Source organism: Marmota flaviventris, chromosome 16 (assembly GCF_047511675.1).
Source record: "Marmota flaviventris isolate mMarFla1 chromosome 16, mMarFla1.hap1, whole genome shotgun sequence".
In the NCBI taxonomy this organism is placed as follows: domain Eukaryota; kingdom Metazoa; phylum Chordata; class Mammalia; order Rodentia; family Sciuridae; genus Marmota; species Marmota flaviventris.
Window position 1 is genome coordinate 52998189 of NC_092513.1, and position 15770 is coordinate 53013958.

Consider the following 15770-nt stretch of genomic DNA (forward strand, 5'->3'; position numbering starts at 1 on the left):
AAATCATCTTTAAGCTATCAAATGGTAAATATAGAATATTTCTGGAATAGCATTAAATATTTGAGATTATAAAATGAGGCACAATTCTGAAGAAATGAGTAGTTGTTATTGAAGATTTATTCTGTATGAGCATTGTATATATATGATTTTTACTAAATCCTTCCAATAGTCTTATAAGATAGATTGTCATTAGCCCAGAATTTGGGATGGAAGGGTACTGGGGACTGAACCAAGGCCTCATTCATGCTACCCCTGAGCTGCACCCCCCAGCCTCTATTCCTGTTTCAAGTGGGGAGACTAAGCTCAAAAAAATTGAGTAATTGATCAGAATGACTACTCATAAGTCAACATCGCAGTTCCTCCTAGGCCACCTAATTCCAGAATTCATGGGACTAGAACCATGGTGCTGACTATATGAAAAGCCCCAAATGCCATTGCATTATAATTGTTGTAGACATTGTTGAAATTTAAAAAATAACTTTGGACCAAGCATGTTGTACATTCCTGTAATCCCAGCTACTCTCAAGGCTAAGGCAGGAGGATCACAAGCTCAAGGCCAGTCTGTGTAACCTAGTGAGACCCTCTCTTCAAAAAAAAAAGACTGGAGATGTAGCTTATTAGTTAGTGCTCTTGTGTCTAATCCCCAGTACCACAAATAAATAATAAAAATAATCTTGGGGTAACTGATTCCAGAAAATTATGTCTCAGGTAAAAAAAAGAAGACAAAGATTATAAGGGGCCTGAGTGTAGTTTAGAGGTAGAACCCATGCTTGAAATCCGAAAAACCCTGGGTTCAATACCCAGTAAGAAAAATATTTGAAAAAAAAAAGAAATTGTAAGCCATGCTGTTATATGTTTGGTTTGAATATAATTCATGAAGTGAAGGATAGAAAAACAGACTACTATGGGTGCATTTAAAATCCTCAAGGTCAAAGAATGTGAGAAAACTTTAAAAAGGAAAAATCCATTAAAAAAAGCTTGGCAACATTGTTCAACAAGTGTCCTAAAAGTGTATTGGGATTTTCTCTTCTTAAAGTCAATAATTTATTTATTTATTTATTTTGTACTGAGGATTGAACCCAGGGGCATTCTACCACTGAGCTACATCTCCAGTCCTTTTTATTTTTTGAGCCAGGGTCTCACTAAGTTGCCCAAGCTGGATTTGAACTTCCAGTACTGCTTCAGTTTCCTGAGTAGCTGGGATTACAGGTGTGCACCACCATGCCTAGCACATTTATATATTATTTAATATTTGTGCTTTATAGCTTGGTGCAGTAGGCAAACCTGTATTCACTTGCTATCATTAATTTGTGTTTACTTTTTATCATCTTTAAAATGAAGGAGCAGGGGGCTGGGGCTGTAGCTCAGTGGTAGAATGTTTGTCTTGAATGTATGAGGTACTAGGTTCAATCCTCAGCACCACACAAAAATAAGAGAATAAAGATATTGTGTCTATCTACAACTAAAAAAAAATATCTTTAAAAAATGAGGGAGCAGTTCAACTATAGTGGTTTGGCAGAGTGCTTGCCATTTCAGATGCATTTCCATATTTATTACCTAATCCTTATGGCCCACAAGATATTTCCACTTTAAGTTCAAGAATCTACACCTGATTTCCTTTTCTAATTAGCTTAAAATGGCCATGAAGAATCGAGGTGTGTTTGAGGAAATGTGGAAACACAGTGGGATAATCTTGACCATTTAAACCACCGTTTACCAATCACCTGTACCTGCCAGGCACTGTTGTAAGTTGAGAGCCTGGAAGCAGGTCCCATGAGGCTGCTGCCCTTGTGGGGCTGGAATTCTGTAGCAAGAGATGGACAATCAAACATCAGATGAATACGGTGCAGAGAATAACTGAACATGTCTGGCAGAAGGTGGTGAGGAAAGGCCTCCGGAAGTTGAGATCTGAATGACCAGAAGGGGTCCCCTTGTGACCAGTGCAAGGCTATTTACTGACAGGGGACAGCACAGCACTTCCCAAGGCATGGGTGGCAGGAGCCTGGGCAGAGCATTAGGATGTTATGTATTCCAGGGTGGTATTGGCTGCAGACTCCAGGTAGGTAACCACGGGGCTTTAGGTAGGGAAGAAGCATTATGTTTTTAAAACTCAATGTTGCTGCTGTGTATAGAATGGAAGGGCACAGGTAGAAGCAAGAAGACCAATTAGGGGGCTGTCACAGGCATCCTGAAGAGATGAGCACAGCTTGGCCTCAGGGAATGGGGGAGATGACTAAAAAGCCTCTCCTGTCCTACCCATTTTTCTCCCCTCCACCTTTGCGTTGTTATCATTTCTGGCACATTGGTAACTGCATTTATTCTATTGCTCTGCTTAACTGAGGTAGGGAAAGGGTTCAAGATAAAAAAAAACAAATACTTAGATGTTTTTACTTGACATTGTTTCATCTATGTTCTATAGTGTTGTGGGACCCAGGACTATTAGGCACCTAGGCCAAGGCCTTCTTCCTCCTCATAGTCCAATAAATAGTATTTCCAATGTTGATTAGAATTCTGTTTTAATACCTTTTTCTTTTTGAGAACCGCAGAGTGGTAACTAGATCATCCATTTCATGGCCATCGCAGCAATAATTGTATATGTGAGTAACCTTGAAAGGTCCAGGTCTGCTGCCACCCACAAGAGCCAATGTCTGGAGAGACAGTAATGGGGCGAGAAAGGGTTTGATTAACAACAAACTGGCAAATTGGGTGTAGGGAAGCTAATACCTTCTCCAGCTTTCCCAGCACCATGGAGAAAAGGTTTACATAGCACCTTCTTTTTAATTGATTTTATTTTTTAAATACATGACAGTGGAATGCATTACAATTCTTATTACACATATAGAGCACAATTTTTCATATCTCTGTATATAAACTATGTTCACACCAATTCATGTCTTCATACATGTACTTTGGATAATGATGTCCATCACATTCCACCATCATTGCTAACCCCCTGCCCCTTCCCTTCCCCTCCCACCCCTCTGCCCTATTTAGAGGCATGCACCCCCTCCCTATCCCATTATGGGTCAGTCACCTTATATCAGAGAAAACATTCGGCATTTGCTTTTGGGTGATTGGCTAACTTCACTTAGCATTATTTTCTCCAAGACCATCCATTTACCTGCAAAAAAGAGAATAAAATCATGGCATTTACATAGCACCTTTTGTGAGAATGTTATCTCGATCTTGGGCAGGTGGGCACCAGGGTGGTTTATTAATCTTGAGAAATGATCACTTCTGGAATGTGGGGTGTGAGCATCTTAACTCCCTTGTGAGGTCACCGAGCATCCTGGACCTGGGAATTTAAGAAAACTTGGGAATGGGGTTGCATTTTAACTAATTCTACAGTTAGTTATTAAGGTATGGAGCTGCATATGGGCAGAGAACAAAATTAAGCTAATACATTGAAAAGAAGGAGAGAGGGAAAAAAACTTTTAAGTCCTCCTTGCGACTTCAAGAGGATGTAATCAAGTAGTTAAAAATGTACTGAGCATTTACTATGTAAATGATACACTACTGCTCTTTGAGGTAGGTATTTTCATTATATCTCTTCTTCATATGAAGCACCAAGGAGCAGAGAAGTGGATTCTCCAGATTGCACAACTAACAAGTAAGAGATGGGTGCAGGCAATTGAGCTCCAGAACCTGTTCAGGAAAATGATTGGAAATAAGAACACTAACTTTTTACCATTATAGAGCAGTTTTTAAAGCCTTCATTATTGTGTTTCATTCTCAGAACTCTAGGAAGTGGATAAGGTAGGCATTATTAACCCATTTGAGTAAGAATAATGAATTAGAGACGTTACCTGACTTGCTCAAAGTTATCTAACTAGGCAAAGTATAGCTTCTAAGCTTTCTGCATAAGATAGGGCACTTCTCATTAAGCCTACCATTTCCTAATTAAACAATTAGTACCTGTAGCCTGATGGAGATGCCCTCCAATTTTAGGGTGTTAAAACTTTCCCTCTATTCTTGAAGGTTCAATAACTTGAGTCACTGGGATAAATTGTCAGTACACAGACCAACAAGAGAAAAATTATACAAGTTTATGTGCACAAGTATAGGAGCCTCACAGAATTTAAGACTCACAGAAGGGCCAGATGATCCAAGTTCATATGGAATCTGAATGGGGGTTCCTACTGGACGTAGTAACTGGAATGGGAGGGTGAAGGGAACAAATGTTGGTATGCAGATAACAAGATAAATAGGTGGGAGCCTGAGGCTAAAACTCTCTGAGCTCGGTAAGGACACTGAATCTCTTTTCCTGTGCTGTGAACTTTCCTAGAGTCCCCTTTAGGCATACAAGGGGACCACAAGGAAGACCTCTGCTTGCCTCTGCTATACCTAAGCACCATACCTTGAGGTATTATTTTCTGAGTTAAATGCAGTCAATGTGTACATTTAATAGAGTGTCTCCTGAAATATACTCATATAGTTATATCAATATTGCACCTCAAAATGATATGTCTTAAAATATAAGAAACATATAGTCTTTGAAATACAAACACATAAACTACTGAACAATCTGGTGTGAAGAGGCCCCATAAAAACATCATCTGGGAAATCGGAATGAGGATGTGAAATTTTATCATAGACTGAAATTTAGAGAAAAGTTTTCTTGGATAGGAAAATGGTGAAGATCACAGATTGCACATGTCGCACGCTTAGTCTCTTAAGTGAATTTGTTTTTAGGAGTTGTCATGTGCAATTTTAGAGATGATAACTAGAAGTGTCACTAGATGGCACTATTATTCTTAGTACTGTAGTAAGCCATTCCTAAGGAATTGAGAGTGATACAGCAGCCATATCTATTGGTACTAATAATGCTGTCACGGTGTCAAAGTTGCTTCTTAAAGAGAAAGAATTGATGAATAGTCTATTATGATGAAATTCATGCTATTCCATGAACCCAAAATTTAGGAAGCAATCTCTAGGACTCCTAGGTCAAATCAATCCTTCTTTCTTTTATTCCTTCCTTTCTTTCTCTCTCCTTTCCTTCCATCATTCATTTATAGATATGTATTGAGTGCTTGGAAAGTGCTAGAACTTGGCAAAACTCTGTTTGCCTTCATGCTAGAAAAAATTTTTTATTTTGTTGAAAGTAAGGCCACAGGCTTTGCACCTGTAAGATTTGACTTTCTCCAATACTTTTTTTTCTTAAGACTGAGTCTCTCTGTTTTTTTCCAGACTGGTCCCTGAGCTCTTGGGCTCAAGTGATCTTCCTGCCTCAGCCTGACCTAAGTCACAGGGACTATAAATGTGTGCCACTGTGCCCAGCTGCACTTATTTCCTTGGGTCATCTTGAGTTAATTATCATCATCATCATCACTTCTGATTTAGAGCCAAGAAGACTAAGGCACAGCCAGGCATGACTGGGCCTGGGTGGGCGCGGTGTCACACACCTGTAATCCCAGCGGCTTGGAAGGAGGAGGCAGGAAGTTGGAGAGTTCAGAGCCAGCCTCAGCAATTTAGCAAGGCGCTAAGCAACTCAGTGTGACACTGTCTCTAATAAAATACAAAATAGGGTTAGGGATGTGGCTCAGTGGTCCAGAGCCCTGAGTTCAATCCCCAGTACCCTCCCCACCCCACCCCAAAAAAGACTAAGACACAAAGCCAGTGGATATGTATGAAATTACTTTGTAAAATTATGCTTTATGTATGAATGCTATTATTCCTACCTCCAACATGTTGAGAATCACTTCTTTAATCATTCTACATAGTATACTTTTTTTTTTTTCAGAACGTGGAATTGAACCCAGGGATTCACACATGCTAGGCAAGAGCTCTACCCCAGAGCTACACCCTAAGCCCTTTAGTAGTTCACACAATCTAAGCTTATTAAGATCAGCTCCAACACAAATGACCTATGAGACAGCTTTTTGTCGCTCTCTCCTTGTCTCTTGGAAATACCATCAGAATACAAAATGAAGCAGATAGGCCTGAAGCCCTTTTTGGAAGAAGGGTGCTAGTAATATTTTGTAGGATGTGTACCAGTGGGTGTGTTTAAATATGCAAAGTTGTTTCAATACCTCTTGCAGGAAGCCAGGCTAATCTCTCAGGGGCCAATTGTGTTCCCTGCACACAAAGTTGCCTTTCAAGCTCTTATTCCAAATGAACGTGATGATGAAGCATATTTCCTCATGGACCCTGGTAACTAGCACAGCAAAAATACATCTGAATACTTTATTCACACTTTCTAATAATCAGTATAAATTGGCATTGCTTATTTAGGGTGTTGTTCATACAGAACTTCTTTTGAGTGATATTTTTATGTGATCTATTTACCAGCTTTGCTTTTTTTTTCTTTTTCTTTTTCATATTGGGATTTTTGTTTTGTTTTGTTTTGTTTTTTTACGAGGGAGTACTGGGGATTGAACTCAGAGGCACTCAACCACTAAGCCACATCCCCAGCCCTATTTTGTATTTTATTTAGTGATAGGGTCTTACTGAATTGCTTAGGACCTTGCTTTTGCTGAGGCTGGCTTTGAACTCTCGATTCTCCTGCCTCAGTCTCCAGAGCTGCTGGGATTACAGGCACCTGGTGGGATTGGTTTTTTGTTGTTGTTGTTGATGAGGTGGTTGTTGTTGTTTGTACCAGGGCTGTTCTAACACTGAGCTACATTGCTTTTTATTTTTTTAATTTATTTTGAGTCAGGGTCTCCTTAACTTGCCCAGGCTGGCCTTGAACTTGTGATCCTCCTACCTCAGCTTCCAAAGTCTCTGGGATTACAGATGAGAGCCACCATGCCGGGCTTCTGCTCTCATATCTGAGGATTGAGGTTGATACAAAAACTCTGATCCTTCTCACTGGGATGTTATTGGTAGGGCACTTGCATGAGATTCTGGGTTTGATTCCCAGAACTACACACACACACACACACACACACACACACACACACGTGCGAGTCCTTCCTTACCTAGAGCAATAAATGTGAGTTCCCTCCCTTTACCAGAGTAACAAACGGAGCTGTTCTGGACTTAAGCTGATGTGTAACAGCCCACCGAGGAGGCGCAAGATGGCTTTGGAGTATGCTTGCTCTAACAATGAGGCTTATTTCCTCAGCACTCCCACTGTTTGCCTTGACATCAGCCCAGTTACCTCACTAAGAACTCCAGCAGACACGTGAGAAAGAACGACTTCCATCCTAAGTGTTCTATATTGAAGATACCAAAGATTTCCTGCTGCTTTTAGAGACAGTGAAAGAAATTTGACATGTTATCTCTGACATCTCTACTGGATTGTCCACAGTTGAAAGCAGGGTCCATCTGAAATGGCATCTTGGGAGATGAAATCCCACTTCTCAGATGAGAAGATGCAGGCTCCAAAGCCGTCCAAGGCTCCCTGCAGGCATCACAGCCATTTGGGGCAGAACTGGCCTCCCACTCCAGGCCCTCAGCCTCTGTAACCTCTGCCTCTCACCCGGATCATCAGACAGTGGGACGTGCTTGCCTTCCTCAACCCCAGAGCTTTCCCTTTTGTTTTTAAAACAAAACACAAATTCTGCACCTTCACAAGGGTTTTACACCTCCGTTAGAAAATGAGCACACTGGCCAATTATAGTCAGTGATTTGGAAAAACTCCTCCTAAGCAAGAGGATTTGTGTCTGAGCCTCTCCCTCCCCCATTCTGAACGTTAGTTCCCAGCTCCAAGAGCATGAGTGGGTTTCTGCAGCGTATTCCTTGAACTATATCACATTCATATAACGTTTTTCCTACCTTGTCGATATGTCTGTTAAAAAGTAAAAATGGTGCACTCCCATAATCTTAGTGGCTCTGGAGGCTGAGGCAGGAGGATCTCAAATTTGAGACTAGGCTCAGAAATTTAATGAGGCCCTCAGCAACTTAGTGAGACCCTGACTGAGGCAGTAGGATCCTGAGTTTAAAGCCAGCCTCAGAAACTTTGTGAGGCACTAAGCAACTCAGGGAGACCCTGTCTCTCCCTAGTTCCATCCCTGGTACCCCCCCCCCAAAAAAAAAAAAAGGTGGAGGGAGTCTGTAGCCCAATCTATTAACAGAACATCAACCCAACAAGTACAGGATCACCCTGTTGAGAAGATGTCAAGGCTGACTCATCTAGCAGGCAGGAGTGGGCAGGAGCTGAATGAATAAAGAAAAATGAAAAGTGTATGGGTGCAATCAAATTATTACACAGAGCAGGCAATTTTAAAGAGATGAAAAATGAGAATTTCTACACTCCCTACAATGGTGGGGATTGGAAATGTTCGTGTTCTTTTCTCTTCAGCAGACACCCACTTCTTATGCATACAGTTTTTGTTGTGATTTCTTTTTGTTTACCTCTCGTGTGCCACATGCCTGTCACCTTCAGCACTTTGCTACTTTATTGAACATTTCAGAACAGACCTCGATTTTGAAACTCTTCCGAGGCACAGTTTTCTTTTATTTAAAAAGACACATCGGATTTAGAAAATACAATGATACTGTCTTACTTTCTTGGTGGCTGGGATGAATTGGAAGTAGGCAACAAAATGGGTTACTACCTGACCAGCGGAGGAAATGATGGCCAACAGATGGGGTGGTGTGGGCCAGCTGTGTGGGCTGGGGTGAGTCAGGCCAGGGTCAAGTGCATGCTTCAGCCTTTGTGCTTCCTGTGTCACTGAGGCCACACAGACCCCATAGGGCACTAGAAGTCTACTCATGTATGATGTGTGTTCTGAGCACGTGTGCACACCTGTGCATCCACGCAGACATAAGAGCATCAAATGCGTGGCAAAGACATACCAGAAGCTAGTTGCTGTTGAGATGGGAATTTGGTAGTCATGGGTCAGGATTGATAGGAAAACTTAAATTCATTGTAAATACTTTCTATCTAAAATTTTGGAACTTGGACTTACTTTTTTTTCATTGAACATTTTTCATTAGTGAAAGGAAAGAGAGAAAGATGGTGAGAAATGAAGGACGGAGACCAGAGATCCACACAAAGGTTTATTTGTCAAAGCTGACAAATAAAGGCCATCCCTCTATAGACAGGAGAGAGGCCCCAAGATGTTTGGGTGTTCAGCTTTTGTGTGGTGGGGGTTTGGAGGTGTGGCTATGGCACTATGGGATTGGCTGGGGGTGCTGGCGTCAAAGCAAGGCTGGTGGGAATAGCACGGGATTGGCTTAGGTCAATGGCACCATGGGGCTTTCCAGAGCTAAGGGGTCATGTCCTTCTGGGATTGGCTTAGGGCTATGAGGCCATGGGTAGGTCACTAATGGGGGTGGGGGGAGTTCGGGTAAGAGGAAGTACAGGGAAGCGAAACTTATAAGATGGCGGTTAACATTCAAGATGGCTGCTCCAATGTTAAATCAGGACCCTATAATAAGACCAGGCAAATCTAAAAGCAGTTCCCTAGAGCAACTTATCCCTTTGCATGAAAAAAATAAAGTTTTACTTATCACCACAGTCTGAAGGGAGATGAATGTGACATGTCTACTGTTGGAGTCTGTAAACAAGTCAAAATAACACCTGGCATTTTGCCAGGGGAATGTTAGAATTCGTAAACAAGTCTGGATGGTGCCTGGCAAAATGCCAGAGGGAGTGGTTTGAGAAGTAACAAAAGCGAGCCATTAAGTGTGGAGATTCCTTATTGGTTGACTGATGTATCTAGTTTATGCTAATTAGATAAGCTGTGTGAAATGTATAAATACTGCTCCTGTCCTGCAATAAACGGCTCCTACTCCTGCTGTATCAATCTACACAAGTTATTCGTCACCCCCCCCCCCCCCGGGTTATTTTGCCCAGCCACCGGACTGCGGCAGTCTACATCTATGATTTTGTTACAGAGGTGTTGAAGGACAGGCATAGATTCCAGTGTGTTATAGTTTATGCTATGGTTTGGATATGAGGTGTGCCCCCAAAGCTCAAGAGACAATTTAGCGATGATCTGAGGTGAAATGATTAGAATGTGAGAGATGTAATGTAGTCAGTCCATCTTAGTGTGAATGACTAACTGGATGGTAACTATAGGCATGTGGAACGTGCCTGGAAGAGGTGGGTCACTGGGGGCAAGCTCTGGAAGAATTCATCTTCCTTGAGGCCCCTTTCCCTTTTGTGTGTGTCTCTCTCTTTCAACTTCCCAGCCGCTATGAGGTAAGCAGCTCTTCAGCTGCCGCCCTTTTGGCTTGGTGTTCTGCCTCCCTTGGGCCCACAGCAATAGAATTGGCCAACCATGGACTGAACCTTTGAAACCATGAGCCCAGAGTAGACTTTTCCTCCTCTGAGTTGGTCTTGTTGGGTATCTTGGTCACAGCAATGTAAAGCCGACTAGCACAGTTTGGATCAGGAATGTCCCCTAAAGGCTCATGTTGAAGGCTTGATGCCCAGCTGGTGAGGCTATTGGGAAATGGTAGAAATTTTAGGAGGTGGGACCTAGTTGAAGGAAGTTGGTCAGTGGGGACATGCCCTCAAAGGGTATATGGAATCCTGGCTCCTTCCTCTCTCCCTCTCTTTCGCTTTCTGACCACCACAATGTGAAGAGCTTTGCTTCACTCCATGCTCCCCAACATGATGTTTGGCCTCATCATTGGCCCAATGTGAGGGGACTAAGAGATCATGGACTGAAACTTCTGAAATCTTGATCCAATTAAATCATTCTTCCTTACAAGTTTTCTCAGGTATTTTGTCATAGTGACAGAAAGCTCATTAATACACCCTGTAAGCATATGACTCTGGTATACCATGGATTTGAGGGCTCCTGATGAAAGTGCCATAGAAAAAATGGTGAGCTTTGGGCCTGAATGACACCTTCCTTCCCCTGTTATTGGAACACTCATGTACTTGAAAAGATATGAGTAACGGAAATGAAGAAAATGAATGAATTTGAAGAAGATAATGAAGGAGCAGATGGGGGTATGTGCATCTGCTTGTGGAGACCCTTCTTTCTTCCGCCTCCTCAGAGTAGGTGGAGATTTCAAACATTATGATCCTAACATTATGGTTAGGCCATCTTGGTTCACTTCTTGCCACTACCACAAGAAGGCTGTTCAGTCCTGAGATGTGAATCTAGGCCTTTCTCCAATTCCTCCCAGTTTCTCCAGCAAGATTCCTTTTCCCTATTTGCAATGGCTCAGAACAAATAGATGATAGTCCAGGATGCAGACAGTATACAACTCAGCTGTAGTGCTCATAGAGTTTACCTCGCTCAGGCTGCTTACTTATTTATTAGTTTAACAAGCACGTATGGAACACCCATGACTAAAAACTATCCTGGGCTGTGGAAATGCAAGCCCCCAGGAAATTCATGATCAAGTGAGAAAGATAGATTGTTTTTAGAAAATATACATGCCTGTGATACTCTAAATAAGCCAGGGATATTATAGGAATACCTAGCATGATATCCAACCAGACTTTGGGTGGTACTGATCAAAGAGGTGACCCAGCTGGCACTGTATGGGCGTGTGGGAGAGTGGGACTATATGAGGCTGCTGATTGATGGGTGGGAGGATGGTGGGAGTTGAAAAGTATTTCAGAAAGAGTTAATAATGTGCAAAATGAGAAGCAATCATGGCACATGAGGAAGTGCACATTGCTCAGCATGGCAAAAGCATGACATATGAGACGGTGTAAGGCATAGGAGGAGAAGATGAAGGGCTTTAAATGTTAAGCAAAGACTTTGGAAGGACTTTAAGCAAGAAAATGGCATATTGAATGAGATTTGTGTTTTTACAAAGATCACTGAAGGCCGTAGAGAAGACATACTGGGGATGGGACATGGGTACTGGGCCATATCATCATATTTGAAATAGGAGGTCAGGGAAGCAGCTCTTTCGCCATGGAGGGGTGAGATGGTGATAAGGCAGCAGGTGTAGGAAAAGAGCAGAGGTGACAACAACAGCAGGAGTGGCTTTGGTTTTCCTCCCCTGATAAACAGGGGTTTGGACATCATTGCAGGTCCACCTAAAAGGAGTGTGGAGAGATGACCAGACAGCAAATGTGCGTTAGTAGACCAAGCTGTTGCTATAGTTTGGATCCAGACATCTACATGTTGAAGGCTTGGTACCCAGCCTGTGGTACCACTGGGAGATGATAGAATTTGAAGAGGTGGACCTCATTTCGAGGAAGTTAGGTCACTGGGGGCATGCCCTCACAGGAGACTGGCAACCCCTCTCTCTCTCTCTGTCTGCCTCCTGGCTGCCCAGAGGTGAACAGCTTCCTTCTCTGTGTACTCCGTCATGTTCTGCCTTGTCACAGGCCCAAAAGTAAAGGAGCCAACTGACCACAGACTGAAACCTCTGAAACCATGAGCCAAAATAATCCTTTCCACATTATTAGTTGATCATCTCAGGTATTTTGGTCACAATAATGGAAATCTGACTAACGTGGTTGCCCAATGCCAGTTCTAAATGCTTTCTGAATGACTTAGAAGGAAGGAGCTGAGAGATAAGGCCACTGGGTGGAAAGTGAGGGAGGGATGCAAGGAGCTGCCATTTCGTCCTGATTTGTGGAACACTTGCACCTGCTGGTGAGTGTCCTGGGGTCCCTTAAGGAACCAACATGAGTCACATACATGGAGGTGGGGAAGAGTTCAGGATCACTCACTCTCTGGCTTGAGTAGTGGAGTGGATAAAGTCCAGGGTGTGTGGGGAGAGAGAGACTCTGTGTTTACGAAGAAAGCATTGGGGAGAAGGCCATGCATTAGGTTTCGAACTTTTTGAATTGCAGGTGCTTGGGATTCATCTAGTTCACATTAAATCCAGAAAGCGTCTAGATCATGCAAGAGGTGTGGCGGAAACTAAAAGAACAGAGTCTAGAAAAGGGAAAGAAATAAAAATGCCCATTGCTTCAGTGAAATAAAATAAGTGTGAATTTGATTCGAGAGTCCTTGGAGGTGGGGGTGTGGCTCAGCAGCAGAGCGCTTGCCTCCCACGTGTGGGGCACTGGGTTCGATCCTCAGCACCACATAAAAGTAAATGAACAAAATAAAAACACTTAAGTCCAGGTGCAACTAAAAAAATCTTTAAAAAAAGAGAGTCCTTGGAATGGGAAAATGAAGAAAAGGGAGTGCTGCACGATATGAGTGGGGGCAGCAGGTATAGAGATCAACTGTAAGCAGTGATTCTCAAAAGTCCTGCTTACCAGAAACACATGGACATTTATTAAAAATCATGTACTTCTAGTTGTATGGCCCATGGGAGCCAGCTACATGGGAGGCCAAGTAAGGAGGATCACAAGTTCAAGGTCAGCCTTAACAATTTAGCAAGACCCTGTCTCAAAGTAAAATAAAAAGGACCAGGGGTGTAACTCAGTGGTAAAGCATTCCTGGGTTCAATCCTCAGTATCATAAAACAAAAACAAACAAACATAGTCCTGGTTTGACCCATCAAATCAGAATCTCTGGAGAAAGAATTCTGCAATATGCTTGACTCGTACTCCTGGAAATCCTGACATACAGTGAATCTAGAAACCACTGAATTAAATCCCCTGCCTTATTTTTTACACAGTGCCTCGAGTTTCCAGGGCACTTTTGTTATGGTTCAGATATGAGATGACTGTCTCCCTAACACTTGAGACAATATAAAGAATCTTCAGATGTGAAAGGATTAGATTATGAGAGGCATAACCTAATCAGAGGATTAACCCACTGATAGGGATTAACTAGGTGTTAACAGTAAACCAGTAGTGTGACTGGAGGAAGTAGGTCACTGGGGGTGCGCCTTTGGGGTTTATATTTTGTCCTTGGTGAGCAGAGCTCTCTCTCTCTGCTTCTTGGTTGCATGTCCTGAGCTGCTTTTCTCCACCAAGCCCTTTCACCATGATATCCTGCCTCCCCTGGGGCCCAGAGTTATAGAGTCCACTAATCATGGACTGAACCTCTGAAACTATGAGCCAAAATAAAATTTTTTTTTCCTCTCTAAATTGTCCACTTTTTTTTTGCCACAGTGACACAAAAGCTGACAAAAACAACTTTCATACTTTGTGGGCACTTAGTCTGGAGGTCCGTCATTTCATTTAGTGGCTAAGACATTAACACACTCCAGTGAATCAACCACTGGGGAGAGGTGTGGTGGCACCATTCACATACCAATTATGCCAGACTGTGAAGGAACCGGATCTTGGACAACAAAAGTGGAAATGGCATTTGTAAATTATTTATGAATTTCAGTAATTTGTTTTCAGTCATAAGACAGGCTTCCTCCAAAGGAAAAAAAAAAAAGTCAGAGGAACATGCGAACACAATAGCAGAGCTTACTGGGCCACCATGAACTTGGGCCTCTGACCTTCTACGTCTGGCTGCCTCACATGACCCTGCTGCAAACTGGGGCTTGTTTGTGAATATTTTCTTTATTTGGGCTTGGGTCATTCTGAGAGCAAACATGGCTTTCAAGGATTGGAGAACAGTTCCTTGTTAAAATGTTAACATTGTTTTCTCTTTCCAGAGGCACATTCTGCCTCATCCTTGCAGATTAGATTCCGGCTTCCTTTTCTTGGTACCAGCATCCATCACTCCCTTCTCCTTCGACTTGTTGTTGCTCTTCTGTCACGTCTGGCCCTCACCCAAGTTCAGCCTGCTGCTGAGTGTGTGTTTGTCTGGCATTCCCAAACATCTCAAGAAGCCCCAGAGTATTTCCATTGCATTCGAATGGTTACAGGAGGAATTGATGATGTTGATTTATTCATTACAGTTACTTTTCAATCATCAGGTAGAGTAAGGCCAATCAATTTCAAAAAACCTGAATGAGTTTTGGGGATGCTCTGAAAAGTGCCATCTGTCTTCTCCTTATGCCTATATGGACTTTTTGTGAGAAACGGAACGCCAATCTTGTGGACCATTCTGAGGCTGTTAACACCACTGGAAGAGGTAACTTTGGCGCCCCCTGCAGGGCTTCCCATCTTCTACTGGGAGGTCATAGAGCGGATTCCACAGGCAATTGAAATCCTTTGTGAATTATCCACTCTCTCCTCTCCTCCTGGGTCAACTACCAAGATCCAGGGGAAAGGTTCAAATCAGATTGCTTCGATTCAAATCTCAGAACTAACGGTGCCATTCTGGATAAAATTACAAATGTTTTTAAACCTCATTTTGTCACCTGTGCAATGTGGAAGATATTAGCACATACTTCACAGGGGAGTTGTGAATATTGGTTGTTATAACTCATGGCAAGCATTTGGCATAGTGCTGGTTCATTATAAGTATTCAAGATACATTAGTTATTAATGTTTTTCTAAGATTCGGTGATAAATATTCTGTTGTTAACACTTTACTATCATTACTTATAAAGTCATTTTGGTAAAAATGCATTGAGTCAAGATTCTGATCAATGTGATAAGAGGAAACTAAATATATAATCAATGAATTGAATTAACCTTTTCCAGCCTTTTGATATTATTTAGTCCAGTATATTCCTTGTTTGTGCCTCTTTATAGCCCTTTGAACACCTGGACTGGCATGCTAGGTTGATCTTGCACAGAATGTCATTGTACCAAAACGTGACTAAATCAAATTATCTTGGTATCAGAATTGTCACATATCATCACAAGGAAATTTCAGAAGGTCTTCTAATTTTGCTTTTCTACTTTAAAAGAAAATGCCGCTCAATAAATATTTGATACAGAACAGCAAACATTCTGGTTCTCTGCATGCCAAGTCATTCAGTGAGAAAATATTCTTTGACTTCATTTTAAAGTAAAGAATGCGCATGATAAAAAATTAACAGAGGAAATAAAGATGTTAAGTGAAAAGAAAAAGTCTCATTATTATTAATGATGATAAAGTCTCCTCACCCCAGCAGCCCCCTCTTCACTTGTCAATCATAACCAAGACTGACAATTA